Below are 21,938 nucleotides of genomic sequence, written 5' to 3'. Positions count from 1 at the left end.
TTTACACAAACTACATTATTAACATTATTGTGATGTTCACTGATACTAGTACTAATTTATCGAAACAAAGAACACAATTACCACATAGCAAACATATTTTACCATGCAGTAAATAAATCAAATGAAAGTAACATCTGTAAAATAGTGAATGCACACCTACTCAAAGATTCTGAATGGAGTTGAAAACTGAACAAGTGTCCCCTTACTGTGAGGGATGCAGGTGAATGCAAGAGTGGTGTATTCCCCATAGTACCTTAGTATAGTATGCATACTTCATGAGAAAACAGAATGCCAATTCTTACATGTTAACACTATCAACCACAAATAATATTACCACATATTCTAGGAATAATACAATTACTATACTGTGCACTTACTCAGTATGATTTTCCAGCGAACTCAAAACTGAACGACATGCGTGTGCCTTTCTTGTGCAAGATGCCGGTGATGCAGCCACAGTCCCAAACGAAAATTGAAACAGTTTCAAACATTTCTGCGTCATTACTCCATTAGACATGGATATAACACATTAAAAATATTTACACCAGAGCAGATATTCATGAACAGAAGCTTAGTTACATTCATAAACACAAGCATGCTTTGTATGTAGGCCCATACAATCCAAAAACTATAGTTATATACATATATGGCTATATTCGTGAACAGAGAATATCCTATCACAAGTTTTCACTAATAATTCTTACTGACATTAGGCTAGTAACGTTATAACTCATATTACTTTTATATTGTATTTCTGTCTGTTATAGAACATAAAAAAACATCCTGGCATCGTGACATTTAGATGCTGTGAATGAAAATTGGATGATTATAATATCTATAGCGCGCTCAGCGCGTGGGCGTGGTCGCATTAGATATAATGAAGGGAGACATGAAAGACTGGACATCGCGTTGGTTTCATATGATTACTTTATCACAGAATATTTGCTTTTGATAAGACTTGCTTTTTGTTTAAAAGTAGACATGTCAAGCTTTCTATAGATATATCTCTCATGTCTCTTTGTTGAGTATTTGCTGAGTTACAGTTCATTTTAATGACGCGTTTCTAAGTAAAGATCATGCAGACCAAGGCGGCAGACAGCGCAGCATGTATGTTTTCTTTATTTTATAAATGCGCAAAGTTTTGTTGTTATTATGTGTGTATACAAATAAAAGTAGACCATTTACAGATTCGATTGATGTATTGGTCTAATCTGTAAGATCAAAACTGAAAGTGTAATTTAAGTTATTTTCTGTGTTATCAGGAGAAGATGCCACAAAATGCGTATCCGCGTTAGTCGACCCCAGAGGTTTAACAACTGCCAAGCTGGATGCTGTAGGACATAGGTGGCTGGCGGCCCTCTCGGCGTATGATTTCAGTATCAAGTACAGGCCTTGAAGACAAAATGTCAATGCTGATGCCTTGTCTCGTCGTCCTCATGGGAAAGTGAAGGACCAGGAATGGACGAATATCCCATCCTCTGGTGTGAGATCTCTGTGTAAGCTGCCAGGACAAGTCCAGTTGCCTTGCAAGTGCCAGCAGGGTTGTCACGTTGCTAGGTGGATCTCCTAAGTCAGTCCCCAAAGCATACTGTAACTTAACTACGCTGGATGCCATCAAAATTCCAAAATTGAGTTACATGTATCTGTCCTGTGCTCAGCGAAAAGGTCAGTGTCTTGGAGAGATATGGAGAGGTTTGAAAGAGGGAGATCTATCCACAGGCAAGAAAGAAGCTCTTCAGGACCTTCCATTGATCATGACAGAATGGGACAGGTTAGTGCTGGTTAATGTAGTGATGTTTTGGTGCACTCAAGCCCCAGACAGATCTTGTGGTGAAATATTGCCAGACATGTGCCAGATGTGTCCAAAGGAAGACTCTACCTAAGAGAGCTGCACCTTTGTCACATTTGTCCAGTAGTGGACCAATGGACCTTGTGTGTATGGATTTTCTATCCATAGAGCCAGACTCCAAGAACATCTTTAATGTTCTTGTCATCACCGACCACTACACATGGTAGGCACATGCGTTTCTGACTAAGGACCAGAAGGCGTCCACAGTTGCAAAAGTCCTGTGGGAGAAATACTTAGTTTACTATGGATTGCCTAGATGGGTGCACTCGGACCAGGGACGGGATCTTGACAGCAGGCTCATCCAAGAGTTATTTGACCTGTTAGGAGAAATCCCAGACAACGCCGTACCAACCCCAGGGTGATCTGCAGCCCAAACAGTTCAACTGGACACTCTTGAACATGTTGAGGACCCTGGATCCAAGGCAGAAACAACAGTGGAGCTGTCACATTGGACATCTTGTACACGTGTACAACTGCAGTCTGAATGAAGCCACAGGGTATTTGCCTTACTTTCTTATGTTTGAAAGGGAAGCCAGACTGCCCATCGACCTGAGTTTTGGTGTGTCAAGAAATGGTACTTCCGTAAAGTCTTATCAGTGTTTTGTAAAGACCATGTGTTAGAACTAAAGTTTGCTCATGAGCTGGTTCCTGGAGATAGAGTCCTGATTAGAAATCTTGGACTGCAAGGAAAGCATGAGTTGGCGGACAGTTGGAGTGCTGAGCCTTGCATTGTCCAGAGCTAGATGCCTAACTTGCCTGTGTTCTGACTGAAGCCAGAGAGTGGAACTGAACTGGTCAAGATTCTGCATAGGAATCACATTCTTCCTATTGGACAAGAGTTGAGACAACAAGTTCCTCACAGTGTTCCGAAACCTAGAAAAAGGGTTTTGAGATGAAGGAAGAATGTTGAAAAGAGTTGAAAAAGAGTTGAAAATTTTTCTGACGGTGCGACTAAGTTGTAGAAACCAGACCAATAAATGTGGTTTTAAACAACTCTTTATGGTCAGAACATGACAAACACTTCACATTTTTGAATCCTTTAAACTTTTAAAGTCATTTTCCCTTAACAATATAAATATCTTAATAGAGAAATGAACTTCTTAGTTTCTGCATGTTCTAATGAGTGATATTATTTTAGATCATGAAACAGGTTTGTGCTGCCTGACATGTATCTTCAGCAGAGTGCCTGCTGCAATATTAATATAATTTTTTTGTCACTTGTTTGAAAGTAGTTTGAGTTGAGTTGACATTAGTAGCTTGAGTTAGTAGCAGATGTAAATTTATGTTAATTATCAAAAACAGTAAAATCTGTAAAAATTGTAAAAACCTCATTTTTATATGGTGAAATGTAATTAACCACACAAATTGCACCTCAATACCATGGTAAAAATGTAACTATGGTTTCTAGGTATTTGTATGAAAAACAGTAGTCGAAAAACATTTAGTATAAATGCACAAAAGCTTAGCTTAAATCACAAAAACATACTGTAATTATATTCTAATACTCTACATTAATAATATAATAAAATTCGATATGAATATCCCTCATTTGTGCCACAATACCATGGTGCAGTTAGTGTTACTACAGTAAAACAATGGTAAATGATGGCGATTTGTAGATTAAAAATGTAGCAAATTAGCTCAAAAGGGAAATGCATATAAATAATTACAATTAATTATGATTAATTACAATTATTTATAATGAGATGCCAGTAGTAACTGTAACAGAATGAAATTGCCATCAACTAATCTGTTCGTCCAGCGAACATTTAGTATAATTTCATATCAGCTCTAAGAAAGGAGATTTTCGTGGCCACAGAAAACAACCTTCTTATAGTAGCCTAATAATGCATTAGAGCATGTAGCATGGATCAAAATCGTAAAGGGACATTATTCACAAGCAGGATCAAAAACTCATGTAATTTGTGCACAAACGTTTTATTAACTAAACGCTAACACACATAACTAATGTAAACAAACAAACACACACACAATCACTCATACATGGGGAAAGGGCAAATGAGACTTGATGGATGAAACCATCAGGAAAACCAGAGAATGAAGCTATGAAAAGATTCAGTTAACCACCTGAGTAAAACCATCAGCGCCATTTATAATGGGGTCTATAGCTTATAATAAACCTCTGTTTCGTTTAGTTAAATGTACGATACTTGCATTGCCTTGGTCGTTGATGAGTGTCCGGATGCAGTCTCGGATGAAAGTCTTGATGGTTTCAAGGTTTTGGACTTGCGATCATGTTCTTCCGGGTTTGAAGAGTGATGAATTCCAAAGATGTTCTGAATCGATGGTGATTGGGAGTTTCTTCCCAGTGGAAAGTGAAAAAGAGCTAAGAGAGACATCAGCTGAGATCCTAGGATCTTTGGTGAATGGAAAGTCACAGAGGCCTGGCACGAACTTAGGGTGTCCTTAGAAGACTAGCTCAGCATCCCCATCTTCTCAGAATCTAACAGAACCGCAGACTGCACCATATGTTGGGGCCCACCGGGCACGCCCGCACCGGCTCAGGCTCTCCACACGGGTAGCAATCAGAAGATTTAGCAGAAGAGCCAGGGTGGAACTGTGCATGAGCCCTTTAAAGTCTGAGAAGAGTCCCGCCTCTCAGGATAGGCTTGTCTATTGAGAAAGGCTGAATTTCCAAGCGGGAAGTTGGAAATACTGGGGTGGTTTTATGACCCTTTGTCTGAGAGCATGGTAATTTGCATATGGAACTGAATTTGATGTTGATTTGCAAACAATTAAAGATTCTTAGAACACTAATATGTTGCATGGGTATCCACATATTATATACACTCTCAATTATATCATCCGAAGACAAGTTCATATAGGCCTAGTTCATATGACTAGTGATCTGTCATAAGCATGCATTAAAACAGTATACAACATACAATACCATATACAATGAGGTAGTAATCATACACAAAGACCTGGGGATATGCATGATAGGAAAGTCATAGAAAAATTGGTCTATGAATTAATGAAAGAAGTCATTTCCTATAGCAGTGTGTGTCTGTTTTAGAGAGAATTGAGTAGGGAGGAAGATTCCCTCTACATAATTTTAGGTCGTAAAATGTATCTGGTCTGGCTGAGGTGTCCTGGTTGCCATGGTAACCAGGGGCCTGGGGTAATTCGCAGACATCCTGGCACCCAGTATGTTTATTGGGTGAGGGGTCTGTGATTATTTGTTAATCTAGTGAATAATTGATTTGTTAAATCTAATGAACAATTGTGTGTCTGATTGGTCCAAATGCTACATATTTCCGACCCTTTCGGACAACAACGAGCGACGTCAAAGGTGCAGAACAATCAGACACGCATCTGCCACTCATGGCTGGGAGACAGTGGTGGCTCTCGGGCTGTTGGTTGCCTCCAGGAGTGGTTGTGGTGCCATGGTGGATGCTGTCAAGGGGTGTGCTCTGAAGATGTAAGCTGTAGCAAGGTGCGGGTCCTCGAGCTTATGCAGCAGGTGTCGAGACTGTGTCACCTGTCATCCTGAAGTGAGTTGGTCTGGGTAAGATGTTTGTTTGTAGCTGTTGTTAGCCAGTAGGCTATCCGTGGTACCTGCGGTTTGGGACAGCTTGGTTGGACTCTCACTGGTGAGAGTGCAGGTGGTTCTGCAGGGAATTGTTATGGAGATTTTGTAGTGTGAAGAAAGTTTCAGACTGCCCTAGTGATGGTGCCAGGAGGGTAGCAGGTGGTTGTTAGCACTCTGAGTAGCTCGAACATCACTGGAAATCTGATGTTTGTGGTGTTTCTTTGCTCTTGTGGCGGCACCGACTTGAGCTTGCCTGAGTTGTGTTGGTAGAGGTTTTGCGGTCGCACTTTATATTAAGTGGCCTTAACTACTATGTACTTACATTTAAATTAATAATTTGGTACAATGCACTTATTGTGTGCATGCATGTTTTTACATTGTACTTGTATTTTAAAAATACCTGCATGTATTTACATCTTTAATTAATTTCTGTAATTACATTTATAATTACACCGTTGACTCATCCCTTACACCTTAACCCACTCTTAAACCTACCCATACCACCAAACCTGTCCCTAACCTTACACGTATCCCACCTCAATAGCGGCAAAAGTGTTTTGCAATACAATATGAATACAGTAAGTACATTGTACTTATTTTTTGATGTAAGTACATAGTAGTTAAGGTCACTTAATATAAAGTGGGACCGGTTTCGCTGTTGGGCATGTGGGCCCGTTGCTCCATCCAATGTTGTCTGGCTGCTTCTGGGGTGTCGACTGGTTTTAAGGGATGCTTCTCCCTTGGAGGGGTCTAATGCTGTGTTGCGTCAGGCAAGGAGTCAGAAGTTTGTCCTTCCCAGTACTCCTCAGTTGAGTTTTTTTCAAGGAGCTCTTTTGCTAGAGTCAGCAGCTCCTGTAACTCAGAAGTAGGCGTGTCAAGCTGTCCTTGTGTAGTCTCCGTTGGGCACCTGTGTGGAGAAGGATGTTGGGGGGGACTGTCATTGGACATACCGTGATGTTTGCAGGGTGAGGACGGCCTTTTCCATGGCTTCTGCCAGTGGTTGGTCTGGAACCTGGGTCAGTTGCCATGGTGATGGCTCTGTCTTCCGCTGGCTAGTGGCTGTCTGTAGAAGTGCCTTGCATTGTGGCAATGCTGGGTGCCTTCTGGTGCCTGCTTTGGATTCTGGGTTGTACATTTCAGAATCAGTGGGGTCTTACAAATAATGCCTAAATGGTGACTTACAATAGGATGGAGGTTTCGGAGGAAAAGGCTCTTGAAGCTGGTGTCCTCCTCCATCCCAGGTTCATTGCAAGCCCTGAAGTAAGCTCGTCGAAGTCTGTGGTAGTAAGCATGGGGAGTTTCAAATTGGTGTCTAGGGCAGAGATTAGACCGTGTTCAGACTCTGGGTCTGAGAATTCTCTTATGATGGCTTGTTTAGGCCGCTAGTAGTCTGATTGGATATGTCCTGGCTATCGAGCCAGGAATCGTTGCACCTCTGGGCTAGAGGTGATCCAGAGCAGATAGAGTCTATCTTGGTGGTTCACACTGGTCCAAGACTGCATGTGAATGTCAATGTCTCATATGTAGGCGTGGACGTCATGGTCTCCTGCATGCTCTGGTGTGAATGCATGGATGTTTCTGGCCATTCGGTTGAGGTCTTTGAGTGTCACTCCATGAGTCATTTCAGAGTTTGTCTGAATTGACCCTTTTCCTTCTGCAGCTGCAGAAGTTTTCAGGGAACTGACTTGTGAAGTGTCAAGCAGAAAGCTTTGGATCCCCCCTTTGTAACTGTGTACAGGGGTGAGGGGGTTTGCACTGCTGGCAGTGTGACGTGCAGCAGGGTGACTTTTACTTGAGTCCACGCGCAGTCTGTAGGACTGTTTCAGTTCTTTCTGAACCGTGTCAAGCTCCTGTTTAATGTTGCAGAATTGCTGATTCAGGGTTTGGACCTCAGTTCTGGCTGCATGCCGATGGCCTTCTAAGACCTTAGCTCTAGTGTATCTATCATTAAGTTCCACATACACTGTTTTTAACAGTGACTTTGCGTGAAACAGTTCTCTTTCCAAGTACTGTCTGATGGCTTTTTCAAGCTGCGCGTGGTGTCTAGCAGATGTTAGAGCCTCCTGAAGACTGGTGATTTCCTCCTGTTGCACCATTCTGTCAGGTTCCTTTCATCTCTTCTGTACTGTCTCTCATTGAGTGGTTGTTAGTTCCCTGTGGTACTCTGTGACTTGCAGTTTCAGATAATTTACCTCCTGTCTGAGGCCCTTGAGGGTGTGGGCCAAGGAGAAGATGATGCTGGTCAGCTCCTGGTTGTCCAGGCTTGGTGTCAGGTGTCCACTTGTGTCGCAGTCTCGCTGTTCCTTTCTCTGCCGTTGCAGGTCGTTGGCTGCTTTGAGCTGAAGGATGTCCATCACAGTGCTCTGCTGGGTTTCCAGCTGGTCCTGGTGAGCTGGCAGGGCTGGATGTCTGTGGAATGCCTGCGACATACTGGCACACTTGTGGGAACATCAGAGAGCGAGAGACAGAAGGCAAATGCAAGTACGTACAGAGGTGTTAAGCTATCTGTATGGGGAACGGCTGTGTAGGCCGTGTAAGGTGTGAATAGCTGGTGAGGGGCAGCTAGTGAGGTAGGGTGCTAAGAACACAAGGAGAGGGTTTGAGTAACTTCGTTGATGGGGCTGTAAGCTGGGGTCAGCTAATGACCGGGCTATACATGTGGTCAAACTATTACTAAAAACACTGATGGTTCACAGGTTTGGTCACTATGAAAGTATCAGATAAAACAAAACTGAAAACAAAAAATCAGAAAGAGACGGAGGTAGAAGGAAGGGCTTTTCCTTATTTAGTTTAAGCTAGGAGATATGACTAAGCAGTTGTCACTTGTTCAAAGGAATGCTGCAGCAGGGTCATACAACCTAGGGGGTTTGTTAGTTAAGCTAGCAGGGACACATCAAACACCTCAAGGTACATAAACAGAGACACCAAGAAGTGTTTCTAGTCTTCTCAGGGGTCTGTAGCATAATGAATGGTAACTGTATCTTATGTAATAGGCCTGGTGCTGAGAAGTAAGGAGGGGTAGAGCAGAGACAGAAATTAGGCTACTAATAACCTGTACGGCTCATTAACACTAGAACCGCAAGGGGTCGCTGTATACCTAAAACCGCCAGTGGGTCAATTTTACCCACGCACATGACAGCTGTTTCTGAATGGCTAAAGAACATTATTTCACTGTATTATGCTACTGTCTTCACAAAGAAGTGTCTAGAGTCATGAAATGATTATGTCTAGTCATCAACTATATTTTTGTCATATATAGACAATAATGAGCAATAATAATTCACCACATTGCATAGGATGATGCGATGACAAATTCAAGCGCACAGCTTCACCTAATTAATTATTAATTATTATATTAACAGTTAATTATATAAATGAACAGATGAATGTATTCTGGTACCATTTATATGGGCTGCTAATCTGATATTTCTTCATCAGAAAAGGCATACGCTCTACTAACAACAGAAATTAGGATTTCTTCGCTAAAATCAGGTTAGAGGGATCCGTTTATCTGTGTTTTTGTTCTGTCACTGTCATTCTGTTACACTGTGGAGCTTCTGTCATGAAAACAAATTCCTCGTATGTGTAAACATACCTGGCAATAAAGACTCATTCTGATTCTGATTTACAGCAGTCCCACCACTTACCCCACCTAATGTTGCAGCTCAGTAACAACCCCCCGTGCCTAATACCATCAAGTCTCAGATTCTCGCAGAAATTCAGAGCGCTGGGTCCGGAGGTGGACCCATTGCCAAACCCAGTACCTCACTGTTCGCAACTCGCATTCCCATAATGCATCCCTTAAAACCTCCTCAATGCGTCACTCGGTTCGATCCTCCAATCAGTTTCACCCAGAACCATCCAATCTTATCTAACTGCTTGGAGATGATTTAAAGCTTTCCACCCCTCGTACAACCTCCCGATTTCTCCCTCCTCTCAATCACATCTTTCGTTTCCTACCTTAACACCGGTAAGAACCTCCAAGCCCGGTCAATCAAAGGTTATCTAAGCGGCATCCAATATATATATTTTTTTTTTCACAAATTAATGTGCGGTGCCCCCTCTCCTGAAATAAACAATTCTCAAACATCTCTTTTGATCAAAGGAATTCAGTGCTCTCATCCTCCAAGCCCGGACGCTAGACAGCCGATAACTTTCGACATCCTTTCTAAATGTATCCACATTCTCCGCACAGGGTACCACTCACTCCATACCGCTCGTAGACTCGACGCTATGTTCATACTGGCTTTTCGTGGTTTCCTGAGATGCTTGGAATTCACAATAACTTCTATTCAACTCCAATCCAACCTTTCCGTGCTTGACAGCGAAACTCCTATTTCATCAAAGTAAATCAGATCAGGAAAAAGAGGTCACCATGTCAGAATTTTTTAACCTCCCGTCACTAATCCAACAGTATCAGGCCCTTTTTCTTGCCTACAATTCAGAAGCTCTCAGTCTACATCCCCTCTTGACCCTCTTTTGTCGATGACTGCCCATAACCACACCGTCACACGTTTTTGGTTTCAAAAACAGCTATACAAACGATGTTCAATAAACATCGTCCAACCAGTCATACCCGTAGAAAGCTTTTCCAGCCACTTCTTCCGAATCGGGGCAGTAACTACTGCAGCTCAAAAAGGTCTCTCATTGCAGCAGATTCAACCATTCGGTCGATGGTCATCAGACGCCTTCAAGAGCTATATCAGGACCAATAACGAAACTCCTATTTCATCAAAGTAAATCAGATCAGGAAAAAGAGGTCACCATGTCAGAATTTTTTAACCTCCCGTCACTAATCCAACAGTATCAGGCCCTTTTTCTTGCCTACAATTCAGAAGCTCTCAGTCTACATCCCCTCTTGACCCTCTTTTGTCGATGACTGACCATAACCACACCGTCACACGTTTTTGGTTTCAAAAACAGCTATACAAACGATGTTCAATAAACATCGTCCAACCAGTCATACCCGTAGAAAGCTTTTCCAGCCACTTCTTCCGAATCGGGGCAGTAACTACTGCAGCTCAAAAAGGTCTCTCATTGCAGCAGATTCAACCATTCGGTCGATGGTCATCAGACGCCTTCAAGAGCTATATCAGGACCAATAATTTTCACACAAAGAAAGCCCATCTAATTTTGATCAGTTAAAAGAAATTTTGAGGCTGCTGCTGCAATGCCCTGCTTAATTTGATACTGTCACAGCAATGCCCGCTCCATTTGATACTGCCGCTGCAGTGGCCTGCTTAATTTGATACTGCCGCCGCAGTGCCCCCTCCATTCGATACTGCCGCCGCAGTGCCCTGCTTAATTTGACACCGCCACCGCAGTATTGTGCATATGTGATGGAGTAAGATATTGGATTGTAACTGCAGGGGTTGCTATGGTGATACATATTTCATTGTTGTGATGATTTCTTTTAAGTTTCTCCATCATTATAAGGACATAATGATTCTTAGTAAGGGGAGAATGGAGAGTCCTACTAAAATAAGGTCTACTAAATTAAGTGTTTTTTTTGGGGGGGAGGGGTGTTTTGTTTTGTTATTGTTTGATCTCAGATTCATATTGGCTAGTCTATGGTAAGAGAAAAAAAAAGTTTAAAATTGATGTGGACTTTAAAACCTAAAATTGTATTTTGTTTATATAGAAAGTGTTACTGATTAACCAATGAAGTGTCTACAGGATGACCCCTGGCGTTGAAGGGGCGGGGATATGAAGAGAGAAGCGGGTGATGCAATTGGAGAAGAAAGACATTACCCGTGATGAAGAATTTAAAGAATTTAAATACCCATGTTTTATTTTTGCGAATAAAGACCGATAACCTTGTTTATTTCTGCATCTAAGGAGAAAGTTCAGTGAGAGTGAGTGAGCGACGGAACGCATGAAGACAGGCCAATTGACTGCGAGAGACCAAAGCTGCTTTGAGGCTATGCTGCTGATCGGGCCTGTATGCATCATGAACTGAGGATTCGCTAGGACATGTCATTCAATTAATCCTTGTGAGCATTGTTTCACGAATGGACGTCAGTGACGATTGGATTTGCTAATAGTTTCATTGTGTCTCCTGAACTGGTACTGTGTTCTTGAACTTCACCATTTCACTGGATTTTGTGGAGTACTCATAATTGTTGCACATTCACGTGAGTTCCAACATTGCGCACCACCGAGAGACTTAAATCCCAGCTGGGTAAAACTTTATTTTGGGTATTCTGATTATACTATGCTGTTTATGGATCTTTGTTTACTATAGTTATGTTCCCATCACCCTGTTTTTATGAGCATTTTGACGTATCGCATCAGAAACGAGTGATGGAAATGCCAGATTTCCGAAAAAAATCCCTTAATTTGCAAAAGTTTTTGTTTGCTTGAGGTGGTTTTTAACTTGTGCGAAAAAGGGTTAATGCGAATAATGGGAGATGGAAATGCATTTGCAGAATAAATTCCTCAATGTCTATCAAAAAAGTAATGTGATTTTTCGTTATGGGATGTCAAAACCCGACTAACCAGCAGACCGATCTCATTGCACAGCATCTGAAATGTTATGGTCATTCTTAAATGCCAGAGCAAAATCTGTTGTTAAAGTATTTATTATAATTGCCTCCCAGAACTGTCTTAAGGCTGTTATACTCCAGTTCGGACGCAGATTGGCTTGAACAGTAAACAAACATGGCGATGTCCATGCAGGAGGAATAGCTTCTTTTAATTCACAGAAAAAGAAGAAAAGGCAGAGAGCAAGAAAGTGGTGTGTGCGGCCACTGAATGGGAACAGGACCAAAGACGGGGGTTTAGCACATTGGTGCAGGAGATGTGTGCAATGGACGAGGAGAAGCACCATCAGTACTTTTGAATGTCTGCCGCCAAATTTGATTTCCTGGCCCACAGCATTGGTGAACACATCCAGCACACAAGAACACACAGTGCTCCAATCAGTATGGCAGAAACTTTACGCTATTTATCAACTGGATCTTCTCCGGTCGGAGTAGCTACAAGTTACAGACTGGGCAGCTGCACTGTATCAAAGATTATTCCTGAGGTGTGCAAGGCCATTTGGGACACTCTGCAGCCAGAATTAGTCCCCTTCTTGTCCCAGACACAGTGGATGGGTATAGCACATTATTTTTTGAGAATCTGGAACTTCCCACTGTGTCTTAATGCAATCGACGGGAAGCATGTCACCATCAGAGCACCTCAAAATGCCGGTAGTGACTATTTTAATTACAAGGGGAGTTACTCACTTGTTCTGATGGCTGCTTGTGATGCCCATTACCGGTTCCCGATGGTGGACGTGAGGGCCTATGGACTTGAAAGCGATGGAGGTGTCTTCAAAGAAAGCATATATGGGTCCAATCTATTCAATGGGACTCTGGAGCTGCCACGACCAGCCGCCCTGCCAGGCACTGATGTCACCAACCCGCATGTGTTTGTTGCAGATGCAACTTTCCCACTGCTCCCAAATATAATGCGCCCATTCCCAGGTAAAGTCTTTTGTTTATCAGAATGTTCAAAATAATGATAAAATTATATTTTGCAGTAATACATTGTATCACAACAACATGACATCGACCACATTGTCATCAGTTTGCTGATGCGATGTTTTGGGTGTTTAAGTTTAGATTGTGTATGTAAATAACTGTATATACACGTATATTTTATTAAATTTTTGAGCTTACCATTCATATTTTTTACATTTACTTACCTGTTGCGTTATGCTTGAGTAGCATGAAGGAGACCCCCATGCGTTCAGAGTGTTTATATGTCCTTCTCACTTTATCCCACAGGCTCCAACCTCACAACAGTACAGCAAGTGTACAACTACCGACACTCCCAGGCCCTGTGAATATTCTGCTTTTGTGTTCAGCAGAGGAAAAATATCAGGCTTAGATCAACACAAGGGCATGTAAAGATGACAGAAGGATCTTTTTTGGTTTACTATTCCTCTAGACTTTATCTAGTCTTTATGTGCATAGCATATAGGTCATGCATCCAAATTAAGATCAAGAAGAACAAATGATTCAACATATTACCTGTTAAGTATAATGGTTCTGGTTCCAAAACCAAGTGTGTTCCCCACAAAGGACGTTCCAAAAAGAATGCAACTTTTAAAAATGTGTTTTGATCAGATTCTATTAGCATCGCATGAATCGTTAACATATTAAGTAGTCCCGTAATGCATTGCATTGCATCTTGAATAAACAGTCAATGTGATTAATTTATATTGCCTATGTACCCATATATAATATACACGCTTGTTTCGGTCATAAGAAGGCGAATTCATAGATATTAAGCAAGGTAGGATTACATATAGTGAAAGGATGACAGGAGTGTGTTTCGATTATAAGCCTGCATCACAGTATACAATTTCAAAGACAAAATACAAGATGACAATAATATACCCAATGACCTGAAGGATCATGTGTGTTCATTCAAAGAAAGGTTTTCCTATTAATTAATTAGCAAAGAAAAGTCCTTCCCTTGTGGATTTTCCTTATGGGCAAGGAAGCGATTTTCTTCATCTAAATTCCAGGAGGCCGTAAATGTATCGGGTGTCAGCATTGCTATGGAACCAGGGGCCTGTTCAGCTTCCTGGGGTGTTACAGAGTATTTGTTAAATCTAGCTAACAAAATATATATTGTGTGTTTGAGTGGTCCAGACGCTACAACACCATGCTAACATCAGATTTACTGGAATCAGCAGCATTCATGACACTGACTACAGCTTTTGGCTTTAGAGAGCAAACCAGAGTTTGGAACAGAACTACCTTTGTCAGTCTTCATCCATTGTTCATCTAAATGTGCTGGGATTATATTAATGTAGACACAATAATTTCTCCCCTGTTGCTTCAAAGGCCGTTTGCATATTTGTGAAAATGTGTCTGGCCTGCGGTGTGTCTAATACAGCCCTGCTTCTCCTTCTTTCTCCTTGAATCTGGATTGTTCAAGTGCTGTTGCTTCACAATTGAATAAACAAATGCTGGAAGTGACAGAAAGCATCTAGGAAGTGTAAGTGTCCAGTGTGAGCGAAGGCTCTTTTTCCTGAGTGGAGAGCAGCTGGATACAACTGTCAAACATCTGCAGTACTGCAGAGACACACTGCCCCCTACAGTCACCAGTGTGAGGATGACTCCTGAACTATATGTGAGAGATGTTAATGTCAGATGGCTGTTAGAGTGTGTGAGGTGTTTCTATGCAGTTTCTCAGATGCTCTGTGTTGTTGTTTTGATTTAGTGCATTGCTATGCAGTTGTTAGGGTGTTCTGGGTGGCTGCTATGATGTTTGCTAGGAGGTTGTGTGTGCTGTGATATTCTGGGTGGTTGTTAGGGCTTTGCTATGCAGTTGCTAGGTTGTTCTGAGTGGTTTCTAGAGTGATTGCTGTGCATTTGCTATGGTTTTCTGGGTGGCTGCTGTGCAGTTTCTAGGGTGTTCTGAGTGGTTGCTATGCATTCGCTAGGGTGTTCTGGGTGGTTGCTATGCAGTTTCTAGGTGGTTGCTATTTTGTAGCTAGGTGATTGTTAGGAGGTTGCGGGTCATTGCTGTAATATTATGGATGATTTTTTTAGAGAGTTGCTATGCAATTACTAGGGTTTTCTGGGTGGTTGCTACGCTGTTCCTGGGAGGTTGTGGGTCATTGCTTTGATATTCTGGGTGATTGCTAGGGTGTTGCTCGGTGGTTGTTTGGGTGTTCTGAGGGGTTCCTAGGGTGGTTGTTTTGTAGATGTTAAGGTGTTCTGGATGGTTTCTATACTGTTACTAGGTGGTTGTTTGGAATTTGATATTCTCCACCCCGGAGCTGTGTGGAGTAGTTTTATGATGGATGGATGCAGTTTTTTAGGCTTCAAAAACAGGGGCACCATTCACTGCCATGAAGAGCCAGGACAATTTAAAAAATAATTGTGATTGTCTTCGTCTGAAAGAGGAATGTCTGATATGCCTAGGATGCCCTGAGGGTGAGTAAATCATGGGCTAATTTTCATTTTGGGTGAACTATCCCTTTAATGCATGCTTTAAAAAGTATTGTGTAATGAACCTTTGTGCTGTATTTTTTGTTGGCAATTTGACATGCAGTTTTCGTATGCTACACACTTTGCCCATCCAGTTTTATGTAGGCCCACCCACTTAAACATTTCTGGCTATGCTAGTGGTTGCCATGCTTTTGCTAGTTGCTAACTAGGAGGTTGTGAGTCATTGTTGTGATATTCTGGGTGATTGCAAGGTCATTGCTAGATGGCTGCTAGGGTGTTCTGATGGTGGTGCTAGGGTGGTTGCTATGTAGATGTTAAGCTGTTCTGGGTGGTCACTAACCTGTGACTAAGTGGTTGCTTGGAGGTCAAGGGTCATTGCTGTGATATTCTGTGTATTGCTAGGGTGTGTTGCTAAGGTGTTCTGAGGGGATGCTAGGGGATGCCATTGCTAGGAGGATGCTAGGGGATGCCATTGCTCCAAGGCGGTTTCTATGGAGTTCTAAGAGGGTGCTATGTAGTTACTAGGATATTCTGGTTGGTTGCCTTGTAGTTACTATGTCATTATGGTGATTTCTTCCAAATCTCTGTGATCTTATGGTCTCCCCTTCAATGTGTGTTAAAGTGTAGTGAGGTCTTATCACATCACTAGAAGCAATAATACTAGTAATGATTCATTTAGCAAAAATTACTATCTTTTAAAGGAAAAAACGAATGTAGAGGACTTTTATTGTGAGGATCAGTCGCATGTGTCCACTCACTATCATGCTGATCTGTGGTTTTCCAGGTTGTTTTGCCCAGGTTGAGAATTTTTAAGCGTGTAGGAGATTGCTGATCTCTAAACTGGCAGGTCTAAACGTACCTGTTGAATGAAGCTCTACTCACCTCTCCATAAACAGAGATCCCTGTCCTAACAGTTTTGGCCTTAATTACCCATAATCCTTAGGGAGCCTCTAAAAGTCAGCCAAAAAATGCTGCTGAAGAATAGGGAGTCTGTATAAAGATGAGAGCATTCGGTTCTCTCTCAAGTCTAGAAATGATGACAACGGTGTCTTACCCAGAGTTCCTCAGACTTTGATTTAGCTGTTATATCTGTGTTTGAAATTCTTTTATGTCCGAGTCTTTGAGCAGTGGACGAGGCCTTTCAAAGTGCCGGTTTTTTCAATGGAATTACAGCTGGATTAAAGTAGTGAGCAGTACCGCTGCTCCCTATACGCAGAGTATGCAGTTTGCTTATGGCACCAACTTCCAGGGGGTGTACCATCCCAGTTGCTCAAAAAAAAAAACTTTTGTTCTATATTAATATTATCATATACATAAATAAAAATATAAACATTAACACACACACACACACACACACACACACACATATATATATATATATATATATATAAACAATGTATTTCATGATGAAATGAACACAGTATAAGCACACGCCATTCCCTCATCTGCGCTCGCGCTCACTCTCACCTCATGTTTGCGGCTGAATACAAATGATCATGATAATTAATGGACAACTAGGCTATATCAAGGAAAAGACATCAGCACAGTCCGGTGCAGAGAAAAGAAAAACAAAAAAGCCCAAGATGAAGCCCGTGCATCATTTTCAGGTAGCTACGTTAATAATCCTGTGAAACATTTTTGACTGTTGACGTTAGTAACGTGTTTTAATGTCGGTAATAATTTCACCACCACCAACAACGCATCTGACTTAATATTCTAGTTTTCAAATGTATTATATGAAAACAATGAGGCAATAATGATTGGTTAATTAATAATAATCATATGGTTTCATTGAATAACACTGTTAAAATACATAATGTAATACAAAATAAACAATTTGCATTATTACAAATGCCTGCAAAGGGCACCAAAGGCCTGATAATTGCTGTTGTTACACTTACAGGACGATCAAATCCTTGTTTAATATTGAACAAACATTTAATTCAAATACCCACTTAATGTTTGGCCACCTTTTTGCAATAGAAATCCTACACCCTCTTTAACAAAAACATGTGGACATCACAACCCTTTCCAAAATTAACCATGGTTTTATCGTAGTAAAATTGTTAAATTTTATTGTGTGTGATTTCTTTTATATTTTATAAAACTTTTATATTTTATTAAAGTTCTATTTTGTATGGAAGCCCGTTTCCGCCACTAAATAAAAAAATATAATTCTGTAAGTCATAATAATGAGAAACTTTCTCAAAATTATGACTTAGTATCTCGTTATAATGAGAAACTTTCTCGTAATAATGACTTAGTTTCTCGAAATAATGACTTATTTTCTCATAATAATGACTTAGTTTCTCGTAATAATGAGAAACTTTCTCGAAATAATGACTTAGTATCTCGTAATAATGAGAAACTTTCTCATAATAATGACTTAACCTAATCCAAAAAAAAAAAAAAAAAAGACTTCCTCGCCGCCTGCGGAACGTAAGAGTATAAGTTTCTCATTATAACGAGATACTAAGTCATAATTTTGAGAAAGTTTCTCATTATTATGACTTACAGAATTATATATTTTTATTTAGTGGCGGAAACGGGCTTCCATAATTTTGACCCCTTATAGTAGGTTTTTTTTTTTTTGAAGGAGGGGGCACAACAATACTATTCTGCTTAGGGCACCCATTTGGCCAGCAGCGGCCCTGGTGATGAGGGAAAGTCTTTGGCGCTTGTGATGTGTGGGTGAACATGGCTGATATCTCTCTGGAACCGTATAAACATAATTCTCCAGACATATGCACCAATAAACCAATAAACTAAATTAAAATCAATAAACCAGCACCTGCAGATGACTCAAAAACTTTCCGCCTGTCAATATAAACTTATACACATGCAGGCACTTCTACTATATACACATGCTATATAGTTTGTTTGTGACCCGATTTTATTTTAAAGGTCCCCTGAAATGCTTAGAAACATGCAGTGTTACTATATGTGTTGACGTCATTTTAACTGAAACAGGAAGACAGGGCGGGACATATTAAGCAGCCCTGCCCCTTTTTAAAATAGCCAATAACGTTTGTTTATATCACAGCTTGGGCTAGAGCCATTCAGAGCCGTTGAGCTTGGTAAAGTCGCATTTGACAGGGTATGCCAGCCACAATCTCATCCATATTGCTATAAAATATAGCATTCTGTGTAGAATTCAAATAGCTCCGATACATTTTGTGGTCTGCGCCGACTCGCGCATGTGATCCACTCCGTGCTATCGTGTCTCTGGACCGAAGCAGAGTGTGTGTGCGGTGGTTAGTGTGACACAGCACGAAACCAGACTTCTTTTTTTCCTCAATGGAAAGCAGATTTACACTGTTTGAATCGTTCCCTGTCCCCTATATAGTGCACTACGTGCCATTCACTGTACAGAAAACATTAATTCTGTGGACAAGTGACCGATTTCAGCCGTGGCTTCAGCATCTATTTTATAGTGTAGGGGGCGGGCGCTTTGGATTCTAGAGAGCATTTGATTGAACAGAAGGTTTGATGAGAAGCTGAAGTACGATGTGACGTCAAAAAAATCATTGAGCCGTTTTTGCGGAAGTGACGAACTGCAAGCTTTGAATGCTTATATCTTCTAAATGTGAATTATGTCACTGTTTTGTAGCACACTACCTTATAGATAACCTTAAGACTAACATATTGATACTAACACCCAAAAAAACTTTAATTTTGATTTCATGGGGACTTTAAGTAACTCCAGTCCATCCAGTTCAGTTGTTGTTGTTTGATCCACTGATTCACTGAACATAAATAAACCCACTTAAAGTTATGTGAATATATCTACTGTGGTATAATCCGGTTGGCACATTTCTACCATCCCAGACAAATTTAAGTTATAAAATATAAAAATACATTATTTTGAGAAGTTTCTAATATTTATAAGTTACAAAAAATGTTCTTACAGCGTTCTACTAATTAAATTTTCATGCAAGATATAAAGTTATTTGAACATTTTTTGATAAAAAGTGAAAATGGGTCCCACAGACCTGAACACCATACAAGGGTTAATTTGTTTGCGGCCTTCCCATTTGTGTTAACATGCCTCGAGCCTGGTAGTTTGTAACAACATTTATATTTAAAGGGGTCAAATGATGCAATTAAATTTTTTTCTTTCTCTTCAGAGTGTTACAAGCTCTTAGTGCATAAAGAAGATCTGTAAAGTTGCAAAGACTAAAGTCTCAAATCCAAAGAGATATTCTTTATAAAATTGAGTCAACCACGTCTACCTAAAACGGCTCGGTCTAACACGCCCCCACATGTCTACGTCACGATGTGGGAAGATTTGCCTATCGCCGCCCAAATGATCATGTAAAGAAAGAAGGTGTAACTTTTATTCTCGCTGTAGTATTGTTGCTGCCATGTCATGAAGGCTCTGTGTGTTTCGTTGTGAAAGCCAAACTACTTTGTTTGGCCTTCCAAAAGAGGACACGATATCCGCTTCGTCATGCCTGGAGCTGATCCGTGCTGGTCACTGAGGAAACACATCAACTTCGCGCTGTGGATCGCCGGATCGGCTTTCACCGTGGATGAAGCGGAGTCCAGCCTGGGGTCGTTACATGTGGTTGCCGCAAGCCCGCCAGATGCTCCTTCGTCCAATCTGCCATTTCCTATACCAACTGTATGTGTGTGTATGTGTATGTTAGACCAGCTTATGTGTGTATGTAGGATGTTAGACCAGTTTATGTGTTTATGTAATATGTTAGACTAGTTTAAGTGTTTATGTAGTTAATAAAACCTTACTTGTATCACACTTGACGTGTTCATTGTTTGCTCATAACCGGAGTCACTAATCATGCACATTTACGCTACAAACTTTTGTAGAATTGTACAGTAAGAAAGTTATTTCCCTTAACCAGGAAATTAACGTTCTTAGAATTGACAAGACAGTTGATCCTGAGTGGTCAGCTAAATATCTACAGCGGATCTAAAATATGAATAGTTAATTATAACTAGTTATGGTTAATTATTCATATTTCCTGTCATGAGCTGATTCGTTACACCTTTAATATTCTAAGAACATTTTCTTGTAATGATTATAACGTTATATTTAAAGCCACCCAACATTATAATGACATATAATACTTTGGTCTTATTAGTAATACTCATTCTTGTACACAACCAATTTTTGTTTCCATTGAACAGAATGCAGATTTGATCCCATTGAACTCATTAACTTGAGGTTATAGTGTATACTAGATCCACACTAGGTTTAAAGTTCACACACCTTCCTCATACTCATTCAGTGAGGCTTTCTCAGTTTGTAGATTTTGGGCTCACAAATCGTTCCAGCTCCATCCATCGTCTTTGACAAGCTCAAGAAGTAATTATGTGGCTTTTGCCATAAATGTGACCGTGTTCACCTTACTGTTCATTGGCATATGAAATCTAAGCATTTGTCAAGCATGCTGCCTAAATGGGGAGGACATGACAAGGTTTGTCTGCAGAAACAAGCTTGCCAACAAACCATCAGGCAACCAAAAAGCAAAAAGTTTGAGTGTTTTGGTCTTGCACTCGAACTGCCAGGGATTTTCCTACATTATTCTCCGGCTCTGGACCATAAGATTGTTCTGTTGTCCCCAATGTAGAGAATTAAAAATAGAGACATATAACGAAACTAAAAGGAAATTCTAACATTTGTTTTGCAGATGTACAGTTTTAGGCAGAGAATATCATTTAACATGTTTTACAAGTGTTTCTCTGCAAACGTTTGCTAAATTGGTTTGATTGTCATGTTGCATATAAGAACTTTGATTCATCAATGCATTTATTTTACTTAAAAGTCATTGTTTATCATTAACTGTGAACATCTGTCTCTTTTTAGTGTGATGGCACTGGCTTTTTTCCCAATCAGAGTTTGACATGTCTGTATGAGTTTATCATTTGGAAATCCAGTGGCATTCATGTGTGAACAGATATTATAAACATTATAAACAAAATATACAGTAACGAACATCATGATTTTCTATAAACCTGCTTTGAAACACTGTATATTATGGAAAGCGCTATGCAAATAAATTTGACTTGACTTGAAATAGGCCTAACAGTGACCCAAACTCATTATAGGTCGCCTCCATTTGTAATTCTGCAACCTCTCAGTCAGTATACTACAGGGGCATGTCTACGTGGTGGCACCGGCCCCCCCTGAAATTTGGCTGGCCACCCCAGGTGCCCCCCCTACCAGATGTCTTGCGATAGGCTTGTTTTTAGTAAATTTCTAACTGCATCTGGCAGTGGTGGATCCTGGCATGTGTAGGCAGCTGCCTTTCTTCTCTTCTTTATACTTAATTTTAGGCGGTTTCTATAGTGTGATCTTAATGACAATGTCGAGAGTGCATAATGTTACGCGATCCATGTGCGTGAAGATGAATCTCTCCACTCCCAAGCGGATTTCCTTCACTCACACAAAACTGGACGTGTGCTTTTAAATATTGTTATTTTATGAATTGGCTCTGCTCTGTCACTGTCTCTGTCACTTTTTGTTTAGTGAGTGTACAAGATGTATTATAACATACATTATGTTATAATACATATAACCCCCCCCCCCCCCCCCCCCGCCCTCGCCACCGCCTCCACACAC

General features: G+C 40.7%; 1 long non-coding RNA gene across 1 annotated transcript in view; it reads right to left on the bottom strand.

The window, feature by feature from the left end:
• Positions 1-6,429, bottom strand: part of LOC107573735 (uncharacterized) — a 21,847-nt gene extending 15,418 nt beyond the window's left edge. The window contains exon 1 of the long non-coding RNA XR_001607562.1: positions 6,205-6,429. This is a non-coding gene — a long non-coding RNA (uncharacterized lncRNA). The remainder of the gene's footprint in view (positions 1-6,204) is intronic.
• Positions 6,430-21,938: the final 15,509 nt, after the last annotated feature.

The sequence above is a fragment of the Sinocyclocheilus grahami genome, unplaced genomic scaffold (genome assembly GCF_001515645.1).
Source record: "Sinocyclocheilus grahami isolate Dianchi unplaced genomic scaffold, SAMN03320097.WGS_v1.1 scaffold2019.1, whole genome shotgun sequence".
Lineage (NCBI taxonomy): Eukaryota > Metazoa > Chordata > Actinopteri > Cypriniformes > Cyprinidae > Sinocyclocheilus > Sinocyclocheilus grahami.
Note: the sequence above shows the minus strand (reverse complement) of the source record. Positions and strands in the feature narration are given on the sequence as shown.